Source organism: Saccopteryx bilineata, chromosome 1 (assembly GCF_036850765.1).
Source record: "Saccopteryx bilineata isolate mSacBil1 chromosome 1, mSacBil1_pri_phased_curated, whole genome shotgun sequence".
NCBI lineage: Eukaryota > Metazoa > Chordata > Mammalia > Chiroptera > Emballonuridae > Saccopteryx > Saccopteryx bilineata.
This window is the reverse complement of record NC_089490.1, coordinates 2,560,650-2,581,782: the sequence shown is the minus strand read 5'-3', so window position 1 is coordinate 2,581,782 and position 21,133 is coordinate 2,560,650.

Genomic DNA, 21,133 nt, shown 5'->3' with positions numbered 1-21,133 from the left:
ACAATAAATTACACTCTAGTGCTGCGACAGTAACTGCATGATTTTACACTGACTCTTTCCTGCCTTGATTACTCTATGCTCTGCGTTTCGGTGCTGCTTATGGTACATTTAAAGAAAATTTAGGGACATTGATTCTATTTTTTTTAAAAAGGTTTTGCTGGGTCATTGTGATTTTTTTTTAAATTTAATAATGTCAAGTAAAATGATGGTAGAATGAGGGGAATTGCTGTGACCTAGAATACTGATTTCTTTCCCTTCACTTGCTGGATCTTTTCACATCGTTTATCCTGCCGCATGAAAATTCCATGTACTTGTGAGGGGCTAGGGGTTTAGCTAAAGGCAGAGGCAGTCAGTAGAGGGAGACCTGTTTTGTTTCAGAAGAATGGATGAATGGATTTTCTGTGTGTGTTTGGGAAGACATAAGGTAATGGGGGCTCCACTTGGAGTCAGCACCGTGTCCCTGTGAGAGGCCTCAGTTCTCCAGCACTGTCTTGCCTCACGGTGACAGTGACTGTAAAGAAGGGGGAGGCGGAAAACCCCAGTATCTAGGAGCTGCCTGGTGCTCCTAACCAGGCCAGGTGCTGCCAGGAGCTGTCCTGGGACTCACAGCTGGGCCCCGGTGTTCTCCTGCTGAACATAAGAAATCTGACAGAACAGCAGCCTTGGACAGCCAGTCTGTGACCGTGGTGGGCAACACAGAAAACAAGGTCATTTCACAATCGTGGCTGAACAGAAATAAAACATGAAAATCATCTGAAACCCAGAAATTACCAAGCACACTTCTCTCCCAGATAACGTGAATGACTGCTGCTTCTTCACCAGTTAGAGATTTAGCTTCAGTATAGCGTTCCTTCCTTCTAGGTCAGAATTAAGACACTTAATTATAGAACTACCCCACCTATCATCCACTTCCGACAAAATCCATTTAAGAACAAAGTCCCTATATCCTTTTGTAAAAAATAATTAATTAAATTTTCTTCTTTAATTTAGTGTGTTGATGTGGTTTCAAGGGTACAAATTATTATAACACCATCTACACACCACACTCATGGTATCTCGGGAGAATTCTGGGCGTCACACAAGCTGAAACAAATGACACAAATGTTTGGCACTTTTTCTCTTTATGTTACTAAAGTCTGTTTACTGAAGTAACAAATGCGAGGGAATTAAAATGTAGTATTTCATCAAAGGTATAATGAGTTTAATGGAATGAATAAATAAATATTACAAGCATAGTTCTGTCAAACTTTTTTCACCTATGGACGGAATGAACATGACTATGGGCGCTTAGAACACACTGTTGCACAGATGAACGTTAAAAAAAAAGTGAGGAATGTCAATTTGTGATTTCCACATTGGGTGGCTGTCCAGGCGCCCACCTTAGAGAGAACCCTGATGACAAGTGCCATTGTAACAACAACTGGTTCGCCACACTCAGAAAAAAAATTAGGTATCGGTTCTGCAGAACCGGTGACAACCTACTGAATCCCACCACTGCTAAGAACTCACAACAGCAATTCTACTCCATTCCATTAGTTAAAGCAAGTCACGGGACCAGCTCAGATCTAGAGGTGGACTAACAGACAGATCACATTTCTTGACAGAATGAGCTGCAAAGTATTTGTGGCTATTTTTGCAACTTGCCACAATGTTCTCCGGTTGTAGAGTGTATGTAAATGAGTTTGGTGTGTGAGTTAGGAGTGGCTCCATGTTTGAAATGAATCTGACCTGCCTGTCTGTCAGCATTTTACTCCACGTCCACTGAAAGCACAGCTCGGCTCTCTCCAGGCAGAGGGGACCTGAGGTCTGCTGAACCCCGTGTGCACAAGGGCTGCGGTGTGTTCTCACACACACGTCTTCATGATTTTACAACTGAAAGTATGGAAGGCTGGGGGTTATAAATGATCTTCTTATACTGTTCTGTTACCTGCTCACATGGCCTCTCACCGTATAGTGAAGTTTATGAAGCAGGTGGGCGTTGCAAAGACAATGATTCTGTTTTTCACTAAATATAATATTACTCCTACCAATTTTTGGTTGCTACCAGCAGCTCCTGCGTATGAACTAGTGACTTCAAATGACAGTTTTAATAAACTGCTCCCCAGTGTTTTTTCCGTGAAAACTATGCAGAATCACCTTCATATACGGGTCTGGGTTCACCTCGGCCCGGGGGGATCTTTAGCTAAACTGAACAGGTTTTTGTGAGGACTTTGTGCTGAGAGTATGGATCATAGTCAACACATGCCTGTGAGCTGGACTGAAGCTCTTACTTCATCTGAATCAAGTTACAGAACTGGCTCCCTGGAGACAGATGATGTTCTTAGTGTTTTGAGATGATTGGGTCTCTTTCTAGAATCCCCCCTGTTCTAATGTACCTATTCTGAGCACTAGTTGTATAGAAATCTACTTAGCATTAGTCAGTAAAACAAAAGAAAAATAATATATAGAAATTGTAAAAGCAATTTAAAATAAATTGCATGTTATTTTATTTTTGAGAGATAGAGAGAGAGAGAGGAGAGGAGAGAGATAAGAAGAATCAACTTACAGTTGCATCACTTTAGTTGTTTATTAATTGCTTCTTATATGTGCTTGACCAGGGTGGGGGTGCCAGGTTAGGGGCAGCTCAAGCTAGTGACCTTGGGATCATGTTGATGATCCTGTGCTCAAACTATGACTCCGTGCTCAAGCTGGTGAGCCTATGCTGAAGCCAGATGAATGCACGCTCAAACCAGCAACCTTGGGGTTTTGAACCTGGAATCTCAGCATCCCAGTTCGATGCTCTATCCACTGTGCTACCACCGGGAAGGCTCTTTCTGTTTATTTGTGTCATCTTCAATTCTTTTCATCAATGTCCTGTAGTATTCAGTGTATGGGTCTTTCCTCCTCAGTTACATTTATTTTTAGATTTTTTAAATTCATTTTGTTGTAATTGGAATTGAGATTATTTTTTAATTTCTTTTTCTGATAGTTTGTTACTAGTGTAAAGAAATGCATAAGATTTTGTATCTTGCAAACTTACTAAATTCTTTTATTATTTCTAACAGTTATTTTTTGATGAAATCTTTAGTGGTTTTATATATACTATTTGTCATCTGCAAATAGTGACAGTTTCACTTCTTCCTTTCTGATTTAGATGTCGTTCCTTTCTTTCTCTTACCTGACTGCTCTGACTAGGACCTTCAATACTGTTACTTGAATGAGCCAGGGTTCGAGGTGCCCACTGTCACAGAGCCAATCACAGAGATGAGATCCAAGTGGAATATGAAGGTCTTTAATCAAAGTGCTAGCACCCTGAGAAGGCAGGGGACTCACCACATCCAGAGCCTGCCTGACCGGTCTCAGCTGACTGGCTGGTTTATGTATCTTGGGAAGTTAGTAATTCATTATAGAGCAGGCAGTTAGGTAGCCGTGTGCAGGAGGTGGGAGTCCGGTTTCCAGAAGTACCTCCCTGGGATGCTCTTCTGACATCTAGTGTCCTTAACAGTGCTCCAGAACAGCCAGGTCTGGTGCCTCTGGGAGCCCTCCTGTGCTTCTGGGAACCACCTGCCCGAGAGACTCACTGCACCTGCGAGAGGAACTCACTGCATTCTTTAGAAAAATGCCGGGGTCCAGCCCCGGGGGGAGGATCCAGGGGTCCCACAGAAGGAGACGGCGTCGGCGAAAATCGAGTGAGAGAGCCGAATTCTTTTCTTTCTCTTTATTCTCTAGTTAGCATTTACTGCCAGGCATCTCTCTCAATGGCTGGTCTAACATTACTTTTTATGCACACACACTAAGTTACAATCACATGGTATTTTGAATACATCATTGTTTTAGTTTCACTATGGTTACATATTTCTAGATAACAGTTAATTCATATCTATAAGCTACAAGTCAGATGGTAAGTTATTCAAAGTACAGTTATATAATAGTAATAATAATATTGGTATAAACTTCTAAAAGATTAGTACTAATTAATAACTCTATTTTACTCTTGTTGTGAGTCAAGGGCACAGAAAGAGATAGCAGACGAAATCATCAAGGACTAGCAGAGGACCACTGCTTGCTCAGGCAAATAGCCTTGAGTTCATGTACTGTCCTAATTCTTTTCTCACAAGACTACAAAAGGCTTGCTATTAAGAAACTGACATAGTATAAAGAGTAATTTTTACTTAGAGATACATAGAGTGCACCTGCAAGATAGCTAGTAGCAACATAATATCAGAAGGCATTAGTTGCTACTGCTGCTATGAATCCCACCACATTCCTCTCCTATTCTAGGAAAATACAAAAATCTCATGAGAATGTTTTACTGAGAAAAGCCCAGCAACTGTCTTCAGTGACAAAACAAATCTTTTAACAAAACATTCTTTACTAGCCAGCTGCACTCCTATCCAAGGCCACGCAACAGGCCACTCCACTACACTTTACCTAAGATTCTAATGTCTAGTTAAACTTTATTTATTTACTATATTCATATACTAGCTAAGTTCTAACTTTATTCTTTCTAACATGATTAATAAGAAGAAGTTCTCCTACAAACTTAACCCTTTATGAGGGATATCATGGCCAGCCTCTTATGTTTATGAGCCCAGTTCAAGGGGCTTACAGGCTTTTCTGTGCAACTTACACCTTCTGTCTCATTTCCAAAGAAATTACTACAAATCTACAGGGAAAGCACGGTACTATTATCCCTGTGCTACAAATAATAGCACACACCCAGAAAAGGGGGGAATATAAGGCCAGATTAATTCAAAAGATTAAAGGGGGGAGTATCGTTGTGCCTATTCTTTGCGGTGACTTTGTCAACCTGCAGCTGTTGGTCTTACTGCGGTGACTCTATCTTCTTTTTGCTGTGACTTTGTCAACCAGCAGTTGTGGATCTTCTCCTGCTGTGACCTAGTTAGCCAGCATTAGTGGATCGGCTCCCGACAGAAAACAAAGTGAAAATTAAGCTTTGTGAACTAAGCTTCTAGTTATCTACAGTGCCTTAACTCCTTACAGGAGATTTCGTGACTGAGCCCTTATAAGAAATCATTGCGATTTAACCCATTACAATACTATGTTGAATAACAGTGACAAGAGTGGTCATCCCTGTCTTGTTCCTGATCTTAGGAGAAAATCTTTCATCTTTTCATAGTTGAGTATGTTGGCTATAGATTCGTATGTGGTTGTTTCTGTGTTGAGGATGGTCCCTCTATACCCACTTGTTAAGAGGTTTTTGTTTTCTTTTAATCATCATAAATGGATGTTGAAATTTCTGAGAGTTTTGTTGTATCTATTGAGATGATCATATGATCTTTATATTTTATTTTGTTAATGTCATTTTCTACATTGACTGATTTGATAATGTTAAGCTATCCTTCGTTTCCTGGATAAATCTCAGTTGATCATGGTATATGGTTATTTTTTTTTTATTGTGAAGTTGGGTTTGCTAATATTTTGTTGAGGATTTCTTCACTTCTGTTTCTCAGGGATATTGGTGTATCATTCGTATTTCTTGTGGTGTTCATGTCTGTTTCTGGTAGGGCAATGCTTTCCTTATGAAATGAGTTTGAAAATGTTCCCTTTTCTTCCATTTGAAAGAATTTGAGAAGAAATGATATTAATTCTTTTAAAACATATTTGATATATTCAACAGTGAAACCATACAGTCTTGAAAATTTTTTTGTTGTTGGGTGGTTTTAATTACTGATTCAATCTCTTGCTAGTAATCAGTCTGTTTAGATTTTTATTTCTTCATGAGTTAGCCTGGGAAGGTTGTATGTTTCTAGAAATTTGTCCACTTCTTCTAGGTGTGTGTTAGTTTATAATAATCTCTTGTGATCCTTTGTATTTTTGTGCTATCAGGTGTAACATATCCTTCATTTCTGATTTTATATATTTGCATCCTCTTTTTTATTCCTTGATTAGATTAGCAAAAGATTTGTCACTTTTCTTATCTTTTCAAAGAACTAGCTTATAATTTCATTGATCTTTTAAGTGTCTTTTTAGTTTTTATTTCATTTATTTCCCCTCTGCTCTTATTTATTTCCTTCTTTTTGACTAACGTTTGTTGCATTTGTTCTCCTTTTTTTAGTTTCTGAGATGTAAAGTTAGATTTCTTATTTGAGATCTTTTCTGTTTCTTACTTTATATTTTTTAAATGAATTCTTTATTTTTAAACAATTTTATATTTACAGGAAAGAGTACAAAAATAGTACAGTTCTTTTTTTTTCACCATGCACTTCTAGTTATACTATCTTGCATTTTAATGGTACACTTGCAATTATACAGAAACCAGCATTACTCTGAACGAAATTCCCAGGTGTCATTTGTCTTTTACCAGTTTTTCCAGTTATGTTTTTTTCACTTTTGTTTCAAGATCCATTTAAGGATAGCACATTGCATTTAGCTATCACATCTCCTTCAGCTTCTCTTGGCTATTATAGTTTCTAAATTTTTTCTTGTTCTCTTCTCTGACACTGATAGTTTTTAAAAAGGCCTGGCAAGTATTTTCTACAGTGTCCTTCTATTGAATTTATATGAAGTTTATCTTTTTTTAAAAAAATCTTATTTAGAAAATCAAATTGAATGGGGTGACACTGATCAGTAAGAGTACATAAGTTTCATGTAAACATTTCTATAACACTTGAACTGTTGATTATGTTGTCTACCCATCACCCAACATCAAATCATTTTCTATCACCATATATTTGTCCTTCTTTACTCCCATCCCCCTACCCCATCCCCTAAATTCTTTCCCCTGGTAACCACTTCACTTTTATCTATGCCCACGAATCTTAGTTTTATGTTCCACCTATGTATGAAATCATAGTGTTCTTAGTTTATTCTGATTTACTTATTGCACTCAGTATAATGTCCTCAAGGTCCATTCATGTTGTTGTAAATGTCACTATGTCATCATTTCTTATGGCTGAGTAGTAGTCTGTTGTACATATGTACCACATCTGTTGGGGACCGCAAGCTGACAGGGTTCTTGCGGTTTAGATTTTTGGGGGACAGAGGTGTGGGGGACTGGCAGTAAACTGAGAGTCTGCCCAACCCCCCACTTTATTTTCTTGGTTAAGTTGCTAAAGGCTAAGTTTTTCTCCACACCTCTACATTAGCTGTGGTGCTGGATTGTTTATATTAGTCCTATCCCCCCCCCCCCCCCCCCCCCCCGTGTCCCTCAGAGAGACTGGAGGCAATTTTCTTTTATTTCTTTGTTTTGTGAAGTTAAGATGTTATGTATGGTGGGGGTTTTCTGCACTTGGGTGAATTCTTGGGTTGCCTTGGAAATGTGACCAGAGATATAATTGATTTGCTAATGACTTTGCTCTGCCCTATAAAGATAGCAGTTTAGAGATGAAGACACGCTTTTTGCAAGCTAACTTTGAGTTGCAAAGAGATCTCTCAATCCCATCTTTTTTCTCTCTAAGTTTATTTTCTTCATTCCGTGTCATTCCCACTCAGAACCTGGAATTGCTAGCCCCGCTGGTTCACGGCACACATCTTCTTTATCCAATTCCCTATTGAAGGACACATTGCTTAATTCCATGTCTTGGCCACTATGAATAATGCTTCAGTGAAAAGGGAGTTGCATGTATCTTTATGTACCAATGTTTTTGAGTTTTGGGGTAGATACCCAGTAGAGGAATTGCTGGGTTATGTGGTAATTCTATTTTTAATTTTTTGAGGAACCACCATACTTTCTTCCATAATGGTTGTACTAGTTTGCATTCCCACCAGCAGTGAATGAGGGTTCCTTTTTCTCCACAGCCTCTTCAACACTTGTTATTACCTGTCTTGTTGCTAAGAGCCAATCTAACAGGTGTGAGGTGGTGTCTCATTGTAGTTTTAATTTGCATTTCTCTCATAACTAGTGAAGATGAGTATCTTTATATCTGTTGGCCAGTTGTATGTCTTCTTGGGAGAAGTGTCTGTTCAGGTCCTCTCCCCATCTTTTAATTGTATTATTTGCTTATTTGTTGTTGACCTTTGTGAGTTCTTTGTATATTTTGGATATTAACTTGTTATCAGAACTGTTGTTGGCAAATATCATCTCCCATTTAGTTGGCTGTCTTTTTGTTTTGTTGTCAGTTTCTTTTATTGTGAAAAAGCTTTTTAGTTAGATACAGTACCATTCATTTATTTTTGCCTTTATTTCCTTTGCCTTTGGGGGCAAATTCATAAAATGTTCTGTATGGCCAACATCCATAAGTTCAGTACCTATGTTTTCTTTTATATAATTTACTGTTTCTGATCTTATATTTAGAACTTTGATCCATTTTGAATTAATTTTTGTGCAGGGAGACAAAGTGTAGTCAATTTTCTTTTTATTGCATGTGGCTTTTCAATTTTTCCAGCACCATTTACTGAAGAGCTTTCTTTTCTCCATTGTGTGTTTTTGGCTCCTTTGTCAAAGATACATACAAAGAAACACACACCCTCATATTCAATACAGCATTATTCACAGTGGTCAAGACATGGAAATAACCAAAGTGTCCCTTGATAGAGGACTAGATAAAGAAGATGTAGTACATATGTACAATGGAATACCACTCAGCCATAAAAAATGATGACATAGTGACTTTTACGACAACATGGATGGGTCTTGAGAACATTATACTGAGTGAACTAAGTAAATCAGAAAAAGCTAAAAACTGTATGATTTCACACATAGGTGGGATATAAAACTGAGATTTATGGGCATAGATAAAAGTGAAGTGGTTACCAAGAGGAGGAGAACTGGCAATGGGGGTGGAGTAAAGGGGGTAAAGAGAGAAAAATATACAGTGATGAAAAATAGTTTGACTTTGGGTGATGGATATACAACATCATCAACAGTTCAAATTCTATAGAAATGTTTACCTGAAATCTATGTACTCTTATTGATTAATGTCAATTGTTAAATTTAATTTTCTAAATAAAATATTAAAATTGTAAAAATGCATTAAATAAAAAAGGAATGATTAAGCTGGGTGGAAAGGCATGTCGATAATCAAGACCAGCCAAAAGTCAGTTTTTGTACCAATGGTTAGCAAAATTGTGGGTGCAAAAAAGTTATTGAGGGATATTAAAAGTGCTACACCAGTGAACACAGAAATGATAAGGAAATAGAAACAGTCTCTGCTGATATGGGGGAAGTTTTAGTGCTTCAGATAAAAAAATCAAACCAGCTACAACACTCTTAAGTCAAAGCATAATCTAGAGCAAAGTCCTAACTCTCTCCCATTCTAAGAAAGCTGAAAGAGGTGAGAAGGCTGCAGATGAGAAGTTTGAAGGTAGCAGAGGTTGGTTCTGCAGTTTAAGAAAGGAAGCTTTCTTCATAACACAAAAGTGCAAGGTAAAGCAGTAAGTGCTGATGTAGAAGCTGCAGCAAGTAGTTCAGAATATCCAGCTAAGGGAATTAACGAAGGTGGCTACACCAAACAATAGATTTTTCCATGTAGATGAAACAACTTTATATTATAAGATGCCATCCAAGACTTTCATAGACAGAGAGAAGTCAATGCCTGGCTTCAGAACTTCAAAGGACAGGCTGACTCTCTTGTTAGGGGCTAATGTAGCTGGTGATTTTAGTTGAAGCAAATGATCCTTTACCACTTAGAATATCTTAGGGAACTTAAGAATTATGCTAAATCGTCTATCTATGTGCTCTATACATGGCACAGCAAAGCCTGGATGACAGCACATATCTTTACTGAATATTTCAAGCCCACTGTATACCTATTGCTCAGAAAAAGAATATTCCTTTCAAAATATTACTGCTCATTGATGATGCATCCACTCACCCAACAGCTCTGATAGAGATGTACACTGAGATTAATGTTGTTTTCATGACTACAATCACAACATCCACGGCAGGTCGGTCTTTTCCCTACGAATGTGACTATACAGTGACACGCTATAACCATGTTTATGGCTTAGTGTGGTGGTTCTCTGACCTGGATGGACAGAAGGATAATCTGGGGGAGATTTAGAATGTGCTCAAGCCATACTTTCCAATGTTCTTATTTAATTGGCTCAGAAGAAGGGCCGGCATGAGGTGACCTGTGTGTGCAGCTGTTTGAGACCACTGTTGTGAAGCAGGGGTTTTAGAACTGTGTTCTGCATCCACAGCATCTGGGCGTTGTTGTTGCAATGCGGATTCCGATTCAGGATGTCTCAGGTAGGACCTGATGGTCGGCATTTCTGATCAGCTCCTAGAGTCTGCAGACTGCACTTTGAGTGACAAGGCTCTGGAGGAGGGTTTCTCAACCCCAGCGCTACTAACATTTGGGGCAGGATAATTATTTGTTATAGAGGCTGTCCTGTGCATTGTAAGATGCTTAGCAACATACCTGGCCCCTATTTACTAGTAGCCAGAGAACACCAAAAATGTGTCTAAATGCTCTCTGAAGGTGAGTGTAAAGCCAGTAGCTACGGCCAGGGCTAGGGCCACCATCACAGCTGCCTTGCTCATGCAGGTTCGCATTGGATTCGGACAGTCGGTAAAGAAACAACGGAGCCAAGAACTGATGGGCTGTCATTTTTAATTCTAGCTTGCACCCGGCGGGCAAGTAAAAAATACACACTGGGCTCCAAAACCCACTCACATTCAGTGCTCACAAAGCTACTGACTTATCCGAGTTTCCTAGAATCAAAGGTTTCTAGCTCACCAGACTTATTCACCTCTGTTCCCATTGGTGGCGCAGTGGATAAAGCATTGACCTGGAAATGCTGAGGTCGCTGGTTTGAAACCCTGGGCTTGCCTGGTCAAAGCACATATGGGAGTTGATGCTTCCAGCACCTCCCCCACTTCTCTCTCTCTCTCTGTCTCTCCCTCTCCTCTCTAAAATGAATAAATAAATAAAAAACAAACAAACAAACAAAAAACACCTCTGTTCCCCATCTCCTTCCTTCTCCCTGCATAAACTGCACAAACTGGCCTCTCACTCAACACTCCGCCATCTTGGCTGCTTCTCCTGGCCACATGGCCTCTTTCTGCTCTCTGCTCTGCTCCCTCTGCTCTCTCATGCTAATCATCCCAGGAACCAAGAGAGCAAGCTCCCGCACTGTCCCCATTTTATAGTGTAGAAATCCAAACCCTTAATCCAATATACATAATAGGGAAGTCTCTAATACAAAGTCACTTCTCTGAGGCATGATAGGATTGTACCACCTCACACCAAAAAGGGTGGGACAGGTTTAATCTCAAAACCAAGGCTACAAGGATTCTGCCTGCCTACAGCCCGCCCCCAACCCATTGATATCACCTGGGCGACGGCCTCCACATGGGCAGCACCATTTTTAACAAAGTGAGCATAATACATTTTATCTGCCCAACAGTGAGGGTGGGGTAGGCTGTCCTCACTGAGAAACACTGCTCTCTGGTCTTCCTGCGTCCTCACTGCCTGCATCACATTGAAAAGATGGTCTTGCTATTACTACTTCTCTAACGTGCAAGCTTGTTCCCCTACTCCTCAAACCATGGACTAATACAATGTGTTCATTTAGAATTTCATATGATATTTGATTTATCTTATATGTCTTCAGATTTTCATGCTGAATCTGACAAGCTCAGGGAAAGCCTGCTTGGTGTCCTTACAAACTCAGGGACCTAAAGTCAGCACACAGGATGGTCTGAAATGGAAACTTTTCAACTAAAAGCGGTTTGTGGTGGGTAGTCATGTCCTAGGGAGTTATTCTCTATCTGAACAAAGGTCAAGGCTTGCTCTGAAGCTTGTCGCTTTTTCCATCTGCACTAATGTACCTGATAACATGCCTTTGAAATGTAGGGCTAACCTTCTCTTTTCTGCTCCCTGGGGGGCAGGCATCCCACCAAAGCAGGAATCACCGAACCCTTTCATTGTTATTATTATCATGTTAATTAACTTACTCCTCTTATGCTCCTACACATAAAAGAAGTTTCAGTATATACCGTATTTCCCCGTGTATAAGACACAGATTTTTTTGAAAAATTTTGGGTCTAAAAACTGGATGCTTCTTATACAGTGGTTGTGGCATTTCAAATGCCATAGATGGAGCTGAGGACGAAGCAGTAGATGGAGACAGTGATTCATCATCAGACACAGAGGAGGACAAGCTAATGGATGGGAGTTTTGATAGTGATGAGGAGCGGTATGAATTTTATGATGAATAAAACTGGAGTTCAATAACTTAATGTAAAACATTTTTTTTTTCAAATTTCAGGTCCCAAAATTAAGGTGTGTCTTATACATGGGGGCGTCTCATTCATGGGGAAATATGGTACATTTTCACTTTTTATCCAATCCCAGAGATTTTCCCACTTTGTTTTCTCTCAACGCCCTAATCAATCACCAATTTTATGTAACCCCCTTATGCCTTCCCCTTTGATTCTTTTTTAAAATTATTTATTTATTTTTTTAGATTTTACTTATTCATTTTAGAGAGAAGAGACAGAGAGAGAGACATACACACAGATAGAGAAGGGAGGGAGGAGCAGAAAGCATCACCTCCCATCCCCTTTGATTCTAATGCATAAAATAAGTGGTGAAACTGCCATTTTCCGCATCATTTTCTCAATCTGTTGAGACTTTGCTTCCTGGCAACTGTTGACAGTTTGGCTCAAGTAAATGCATAAAATTCTTACAGATTTGGAAGTATTTTTTATGTTTACAGATTAATATATATAATGAGCCCTGTTTTCCTTAGAGCTGTCCAGAGTTGGAAGTGAAAAGGAAGGTTCTTGGTCCTTCACATGACAAACAAGTTGTCATACACCTGGAAGAGGGTAGTTCTTTAAAAAGCCATGGTGATGTGTTTGAGAGACTGATGAGACCAGTTTTTGCAGATGTCAGCCTGAGCCTTTGGTATAAAGAGAGAGTAATTTTCAGAGTCCTATGTCCAGACTACTGCTGTGTTGAGGCACTCACAGACTTCCAGGAAGGTTTTTATGCAGCCTTGGATTTCTCAAATACCTCCACATGCACAACTGACATCACTGGCTGGCTGTGCAGTGACAAGGGGTTGTAAATTTACAACCAGAACTGTTAGGTTCAAGGAAGTGTGCTGTGGCTGCCAGAGTCTAACTCTTAGAAAAACAGGAACAGGGAAGTGCTGACAAGGTCCCTGTGAAGCTGAGAACAAAGAGTTCAGCACAAAGTTGGGCGAACCTCCTACATTCTATGAGTTAGAGACCCTTATCAGAAGTTTATGTTTGAAATTCTACACTGAGCTAAACCCTTCCCCTGTTGCTATGCTGCGTGCGACCCCCTTAACAAATAGCGAACTGCCACATCTGCTTCTGTATAATGCTTGCTCACTTAGGATATATAAGGACCTAGTTGTAAGCACCGGGGGCGACTCTCGGTTGCAGCCCCTTGAGGGTACAGTGTCTCCGGATGCTTTGAAAGTTCGTCCCTGCGCAGGTTAAATTTGGCCAATAAAGTAAGATTTAAACCCCTGAAAGTCTCCGACATTTGTTCTCGCGCTGGTGGATGCAACAGAACCAACATGACATTTGTCACTCCAGGGTCTGGTCACTTCCATGATGATGCAGACACCACGGAAACCTGCTTGTCTTTGTTTTTATTGGCGGGTAGCGTAGGGCCAGAGAATGAACTGTGCTTGTGTGTCTTTTCCAGCTACTAACTCCTGGAAATATACCAATCTACCAGACTACAGAGATATTTGAGAAATGATTGTCCTCATCAGGAAATAATTTGCACATTTAAAAGAGGAAACAGTTGAAAATGAAAAAGTGCAGTTGAGTAAAGAGTCATTTAAACCAAGTAGTGAGTTCAATAAAAGAGAAAAATGTTTTTTTGTTAGTCTTGCCTACTCCTCACTTCTAGTGATTTTTAGAATCACATCATTGTTAATTTTAGAACTTCATATGATATTTGATTTATCTTATATCTCTTCAGATTTTCATGTCCCGTTAAAAATATTTGTATGAAGTTTTGTTATTAGTAGAACTTTTCTCATGCTCTTTGTTTTCTATATATTGTTTTGTTGGCATTTTTATACATGGTAGCTCTTTTCTTGTTGGCTTTCCATTTTTTAAAATTTTATTTAGAAAATTAAATTTAACAGTGTGTCATTGATCAATAGGGTACATAGTTTTCATTCAGATAACTGTTTCTATAGCATTTGAACTGCTGATTATGATGTATACCAATCACCCAAAGTCAAATCATTTTCTGTCACCGTGTATTTGTCCTTTTTACTCCCTTCCCCCCACCCCCTTTCTTCCATCTCCTTCCCCTGGTAACCACTTCACTTTTATCTGTGTTCCTGTGGGTTTTCTTGATGGCTTAGTTTTCCGGAGACAAGTGATGCTGCCCTGCATCTCGTCCTCATTGGCTGGAGAGAACATGGTCAATGCCAGCTTGCTGTTCCACTTAAACACAACTTCTGCAAACGCTCTTTGTCAGCAACTTCTAACTTAGCTTACGCCCTCTTTGTGGGCGTGAGGTGGGGGATGGGTGTCGAACAGAAAAGGCGGGCTGCAAAGAGACTCTAGAGGTGCCTGTTTTTCCAACCCAGTGTCCTGTATCTGTCTCTAGGATTTACTTTTTTACACCCAAACTGTAAGTATTAATATTGTCATCAGCAATTATGGAATACATCATCTCCACATAAGGACAAAATCATACAAAAAATAAGCACAATGTTTGAAAATTCTGCAATATCATGGAGAAGAAAGCTAATTATTTTCAAAAGTCCCTCAATACACTGGCAGTGTTATAGATATAATTACTTTTCATATTGGCTTTTGGAAACACAATACCAATTTTTAGAACTGATTGAAACTGCACCAAATTTATACATTATAATCCTCTCTGAGCATATTTTATTCTGTCCCACTTTTCATCCCCTTTTCTTGTCTCATAAAGGTTTTTAATATTTTCTCTGATCATTTTATTCTTTGTTAAATGTGTATATATATACATTTGCCCTCATTAGTAGATATTTTTTCCATTTCCTATAACTAAATGGTTTTTCGTATAGTCCCTCATGGCTTAGTCTGCCAGAGACAAATGATGCTGCCTTCCATATGGTTTTAATTGGCCCAAGAGGAAGGTATCCAGTATCTTATTCTGGTTTCACTTCAGCCCGGGTTCTGCAAAGGCTGTTTGTCTCCAAAGCCTGGCTGTCTTAGAGAAGACCGGGTGGTGGAGGCGAGGACCGGGGTGAGGAAATGCAGACGTTAGACACGGCTGTGCCTTCCAGGGAGCTCCGCTTCTCTGTGTGGACAAACGCTCCATGTGCACAGAGACGTGAAGTGCTCACAATCAGAGAGGGGACACACAATACCGTCATGTGGTCTAGGTCTCAGTCATGTGTCGGGACTTAAACCAAGGATGGACTCACACCTGCAGCTCTGCAGAACTAGAAATAAGATCTTGGCACTGGCTGGTTGGCTCTGTGGATAGAGCGTTGACCCAGTGGATGAATGTTCTGGGTTTGATCCCTGGTCAGGGCACACATGAGAAGCGACCATCTGCTCCTTTTCCCCTCTCTCTCCCCCTCTTTCCTTCTCTTCCCTTCTCACAGCCAGTGACTCAGGTGGTTTGAGTATTGGCCTGGGTGCTGTGGATGGCCAGTGTTGGGCAGATAAAATGTATTATGCTCACTTTGTAAAAGAAAACGCTGCCCACGTGGAGGCTGTTGCCCAGGTGATATTAATGTGTGTTGAGAATCCTTGTAGCCTAGGGCTTGGTTTTGGGATTAAGCCTTTCCCACCCTTTTTGCTGTGGGGCGGTACAATCCAATCATGCCTCAGAGAAATGACTTTGTATTAGAGACTTCCCTATTTTGTATATTGGATTAAAGGTTGTGAAGCTACACTATAAAATAGGGGCATAATAGGAGCTTGGGTGGTCTTGGTTCCTGAGATTATCATTAGAAGAGAGAGCAGAGGAGAGCAGAGAAAGGCCATGTGGAGGAGGCCAGAAGAAGCAGCCAAGATGGCGGAGTGCTGAGTGAGATGCCAGTTTGTGTAGAGTTTGTATCTGGGATAAGGAAGGAGATGAGGAACTGAGGTGAATAAGTCTGGTGAGCTAGAAACCTTTGATTCTAGGAAACTCGGATAAGTCAGTGGCTTTGTGAGCACTGAATGTGACTGGGTTTTGGAGCCCAGTGTGTATTTTTACTTGCCCGCCGGGTGCAAGCTAGGATTAAAGACTATGACAGCCCATCAGTTTTTGGCTCCTTTGTTTCATTACCGACTGTCCGAATCCAATGCGAACCTGCATGGGCCAGGCCGCTCTGATGGTGGTCCCGGCCCTGGTTCCTGGCTTTACAGCCAGGTTGATTTGAGCATAGGCCCGAGATGGCGGTTGCTGGTTGCATCCCAGTTGGGGTACATCCAGGAGCCTGTCTCTCTGCCTTTCCTTCTCTCACTTAAATAAATAAATAAATAAATAAATAAATAAATAAAGTGACCCAGGCTCTCGTTACTGAACTGCCAATAAACCACCAAATCAAGTGTGAGTTCGACCTACAGGTGTGAACCAGATTTTTGCGATTTCGGAGTCAACTAACACATTCTGGGATGTGTCAATGGTGGGAAGAAAACCAGTGGGTGGGGAAGGAAGAAACCCAGCTATGACTACAAATGTCTGGAAGCTGGTTGTTCCCTGGAGAAGAATTGGGCAGCATCAGAGCCCAAAGCAAACAATGGCTGTCCTCGGATTCCTTCTCTCTCCCCCATTCGCACCAAAAGCCAGACTTCTTCCAGTGTTTGAACTTGAGCCTTTCTCCCCAGATACATTAGATCCCTATCAGCCAAGTGGGGAGAAAATGAAGACAGACTGCTGGGTTACCCAGTGGCCACAGTGATAAAGATAATTGATATCAGAGATGATGATAATAGAGCCTACTGTTTCTTGAGAGCTTACTACTGCTGGACACCCTTCTAAAGGTTTCCACTCTATTAACTGACTTTACAGAGATACCCTGAGGTCGGTATATTATTATTATGCCCCCTCAGCATTTCCTCAGTTAGAAAATGGTGGCAAGGAGAAGTTGGATCCTTGCCCAAGGCTACACCATTCGGAAGAGATGGAGCTGGAATTCAACCCCTGGCAATCTCCCCTCAGATGTGCTAGAGGACATCTCTGCTGCCCTGCGGCCCAGGGGTAAGTTGGTACACACTTCCTCGAACAGGACTGGATCACTGGCTACTCACTTAATCCTCCTAAGGGAGAATGGGGGTCCTCGGGTGTAAAGCCAGTAGCCACGGCCACCATCACAGCCACCTGGCCCATGCAGGTTCACATTTGATTCAGACAGACGGTAATGAAACAACAGAGGCAAAAACTGGTGGGCCATTACCTTTAATCCTAGCTTGCACCTGGCAGGCAAGAAATACACACAGTGGGAAAACACTTCTCTTTCCATTCAGTGCTCTCAAAACTACTGACTTATCTGAGTTTCCTAGAATTAAAGGTTTGTACCTCATCAGCCTTATTCACCTCTGTTCCCCATCTCCTTCTCTCTGCGCAAACTGGCTTCTCCTTCAGCGCTCTGCCATCTTGGCTGCTTCTCCACTCCTTCATGTGGAATTTCTCTGCTCTCCTCCTGCATGGGCTCCTGTGCTTCATTTTATAGTGTAGAAATCAAAACCTTTAATCCAATATACAAACAAGGAAGTCTCTGATACAAAGTCACTTATCTGAGGCATAATGGGATTCCTCATGACAGTGCACCACCCCTTATCATGCAACAGTCAATATTAGGCTATAATGACCCTGCCTGCTTACAGCCTGTCACCCACACCCAATGCAAACTATAAGCGAGCAAACATATACATCATATTTGCAAACTTACTTGACCAACATCGGGTTATGACAGTCTTGACATAGGATGTTTTGAGTTTATGATGCTCACTCCTGTAAAAACTTTAAGAACTGAGTCATGAATGTTTCAGCTTATGTTGTTAGCATCATACTAACAGACTACATGGGAAAATTAGTTTGGTTTCGCTCGGTGGAAGAATACACATGAACACAGCGTATGTTTTTATGTTCTAGATTATGATTTTACAACTGTGTAAGGATAGGTAAGTGACTTAGGCAAGGGTATGTTTTAACTGACACCAAAACTTGGGTTACATCACTGTTGTAGGAACGGAACTGTGTTATACCCAGAACACCCCCTGTAATTGCGAGAGAACCAGTCACTCCTCCATCTTCAACTGACTTCCCCCAGCAGTGTTTCTCAAGGGCACACCCTTGAGGTGGAAAGTCGCATTTTTGCAGACTACTAAGCCTTCCTTTTATGGATGAAAAAGAGCTCTTCCTCATCTTTGTTTCTCATACCTGACAGCATTTGGTCCATGCACACATGCATGTGTGTGTGTGCAAGGATGAACACTTCTGGTCTGGGCCAGGATATTTTATAAGCGTGATTAAAGAGACATCTACCTGAGGACTCAGAGACATTGTTCAGAGAGACTTGTTTAGGAATCCTACAAGTTCATCTACATTGAAGATAATAAAACTCTCTGACTTCATCATGAACCAAAGCAATGTTCCTGAGCTTAGGCCCCTGCGAGGCGGGGCTGCAGAGTGAGGCTTGCACCGAACCCCGAGGTTCCCACGCCAACGTCGCTATACTTTAACTGCAGCTGGGCATTTTTTTCCGAAAGTTCCCTTTAGCAAGGAAAGGAGTGTGAACCCCAATAGTGCTCTTCTATCCCTCATCACTTGAGCACCACAGGGCTTACGGGGGCAGAATTTAAGGCTCATCAGATTTGGGGAACGTTCATGTCTTTCATTTTCTCTTTATCTGTGAGAGACGATGTAATGGTTACTTCAGTTCTATGAAGTGAGCAGTTCAATAAAGAGCACTTCGGATTCCAGGAAAACAGAAGTAGAAATCACTAAAGATACATAAAAGGTTTGAAAGGTTGACTTGAGACCTCAGTGAAGATGGGGAACTGTGTGACCATTACCCCACACAGTTCCCCATCTTCACTGAGGTTTCAAGGGACGAGGACACCGGGGTTGATGAGGAAAGGCAGAGAATGGACACAGTGGTGATGGTGTGGGCAGGCAACTTCGGAATCTCTAACGGCACTCCATACACAAATTTCACTGAGCTGAGAAGTTAAAGGAATCTCTCTGCCTCCAGCCCTGCTTGCCACCATGAAGCATGCCTTCCCGGTGGGTCACTCTGCCAGAGACAAGTGACACTGCCTGCCCTCCACTGCCTTTTTTGGCTGGAAGGAGAAGTATTTCATGATATATCACGGTTTTGTGCGAATGTGGTTTATGCAAAGATTATGTCATCATCCTTCCTCTTCAAGTACAACCAGGGTCTAGTAACCATTTCCCGTGCCCAGATAGTGTCTTCCTTCCCACAAGCATCAAGCATGTGATTAGTTTCTCTCAATGTCAACTTTAAATGGCAATATAGTCTTGGGTCAATGGTTGAACAATCATTGCAAAAATTAGTAACTCATTTGTAGAAAATAATTTCTCCCAAAGAAAACAAGCATTTGGGAAACCCATTGTAGTAAGGAGGATCTAAAATTGTTTGATATAATAGTGAGGATAGTGTCCAGCTATGGGCCAGCGAGACATATTAAGGGCCTCGGTCTCAGTACAAGGGGTCCTTGGGTTATGCCATAGTTCCATTACCACAACAGTGACGTAACCCAAATTTTGGTGTAAGTCAAAACACACCCTTGCGCTTTTAACAGTCCAAAATGGCATAGGTAAGGATACTGGGGGATGCCAACTCCCTCACTCACACTCCGCGTTACTGCGTATTCTTAAGGTGACCAATCATTCTTCCTTAGGTGATGTAAGGTACCAAAAATCTGAAAATTGATATTGATATTCTGGGAGGAAAGGTCAGGCTTTCCTATCAGGCTTTCCTGTCCTGTTCCTCTTTTAGGGAGAGGAGGGAGAAGAATGTAGAAGTTTTTGGCTTGCAAGAACAATGGGTCATTCAGTTTTAAATCTAAAATAAAGATTAACCTAGAAACTTCTTCTCTTTCGATGGGAGACAGAATTTACATGCCACCTTGCATTGACTGTAGTTCTTCCCCCTTCCTGGAATTTTGAGGGTAAATACCTCTAGGCTAGTGAGGGAAGATGAACCCTGAAAGATTTGTAAACATCTTTGATTGTGTTACCTTGAGAGTCTTAATGTTTCTGTGTATCCCTTAAACAAATGTTGCCAGTTTGGACCATGATGTCATGCTCTCCCTCACCCGTGTGAGATCAAGGGTATATAAGCAGCCCCTGAACTGTTTTTGGAGCTCGCATACAATTTGGATCTGTTGCCCTGTTTCAGCCATATGCGGCTGGCATATTTAATAAATCTCCTCCTCTAATAAAATTCTTCAAAACTCATCTGGACTTGGTGTCTCTACGAGAACCCGCAGAATTGTGGATTGGTTACTTTAGAACATAGGGAGGACAGTCCTTCTTTTGTAAGTTTCGTCCTTCCTCAAAAAGTGTCCTCCTTTTTGATGTTGGAAGACTAATCTGTAAATGTCCGTATTCGATCAATGCAGAGTCGGTCCATTGTGTGGGATGTGACGTATTTGTATCTAAATGAGTACTTTTTTCTTACAATTATTATTAAAAATTAATAATAGACATGTAAGCATAATGACAATATAAAATATTACATATGTTTTCATTATGCATTTATCATATTATAGTGTATTATTGTTGCAATGAATAAAATGTTTCTTTTATTTACGATATTGTTTCCTTGAATTTATTTTTGTCCTCCTTTTCATTGTAAAAAAGTTATTCATCTTAATATTCTGCTGCACGCAACCGTCAGCTGAAGCAATCTCATCTCAATTTTTAGAAGTTTTTATAGGAGTGAGCATCATACACTAGAAATATCATATGTCGAGACTGTCGTAAACCGAGGACCCGTGTAATTGAAAGGCACTGGGCTTACATGGTGAGGACTGCATCAACCAGGGGCAGGTCTGCCTGGCTCCCACTTGAACAGAGGTTGGAAACGTGCTGTCAGCTAGGGGTCTGCTCAGTGAAAGGGCCCCCGTGGAGGCCACTCCTCAAGCCCTGTGCTTGTGCGAGGCCATCAGCAAGGACACAAGTGTGTTCTCTGGAACAGCGAACCCCTCAGGGCCTGGGCTGAATGAGCCAGGTCCCACCTCTGCCTCTGCCCCACCCAGTGGTAGATCTGAAATACAGCTCTGATTTGCTTT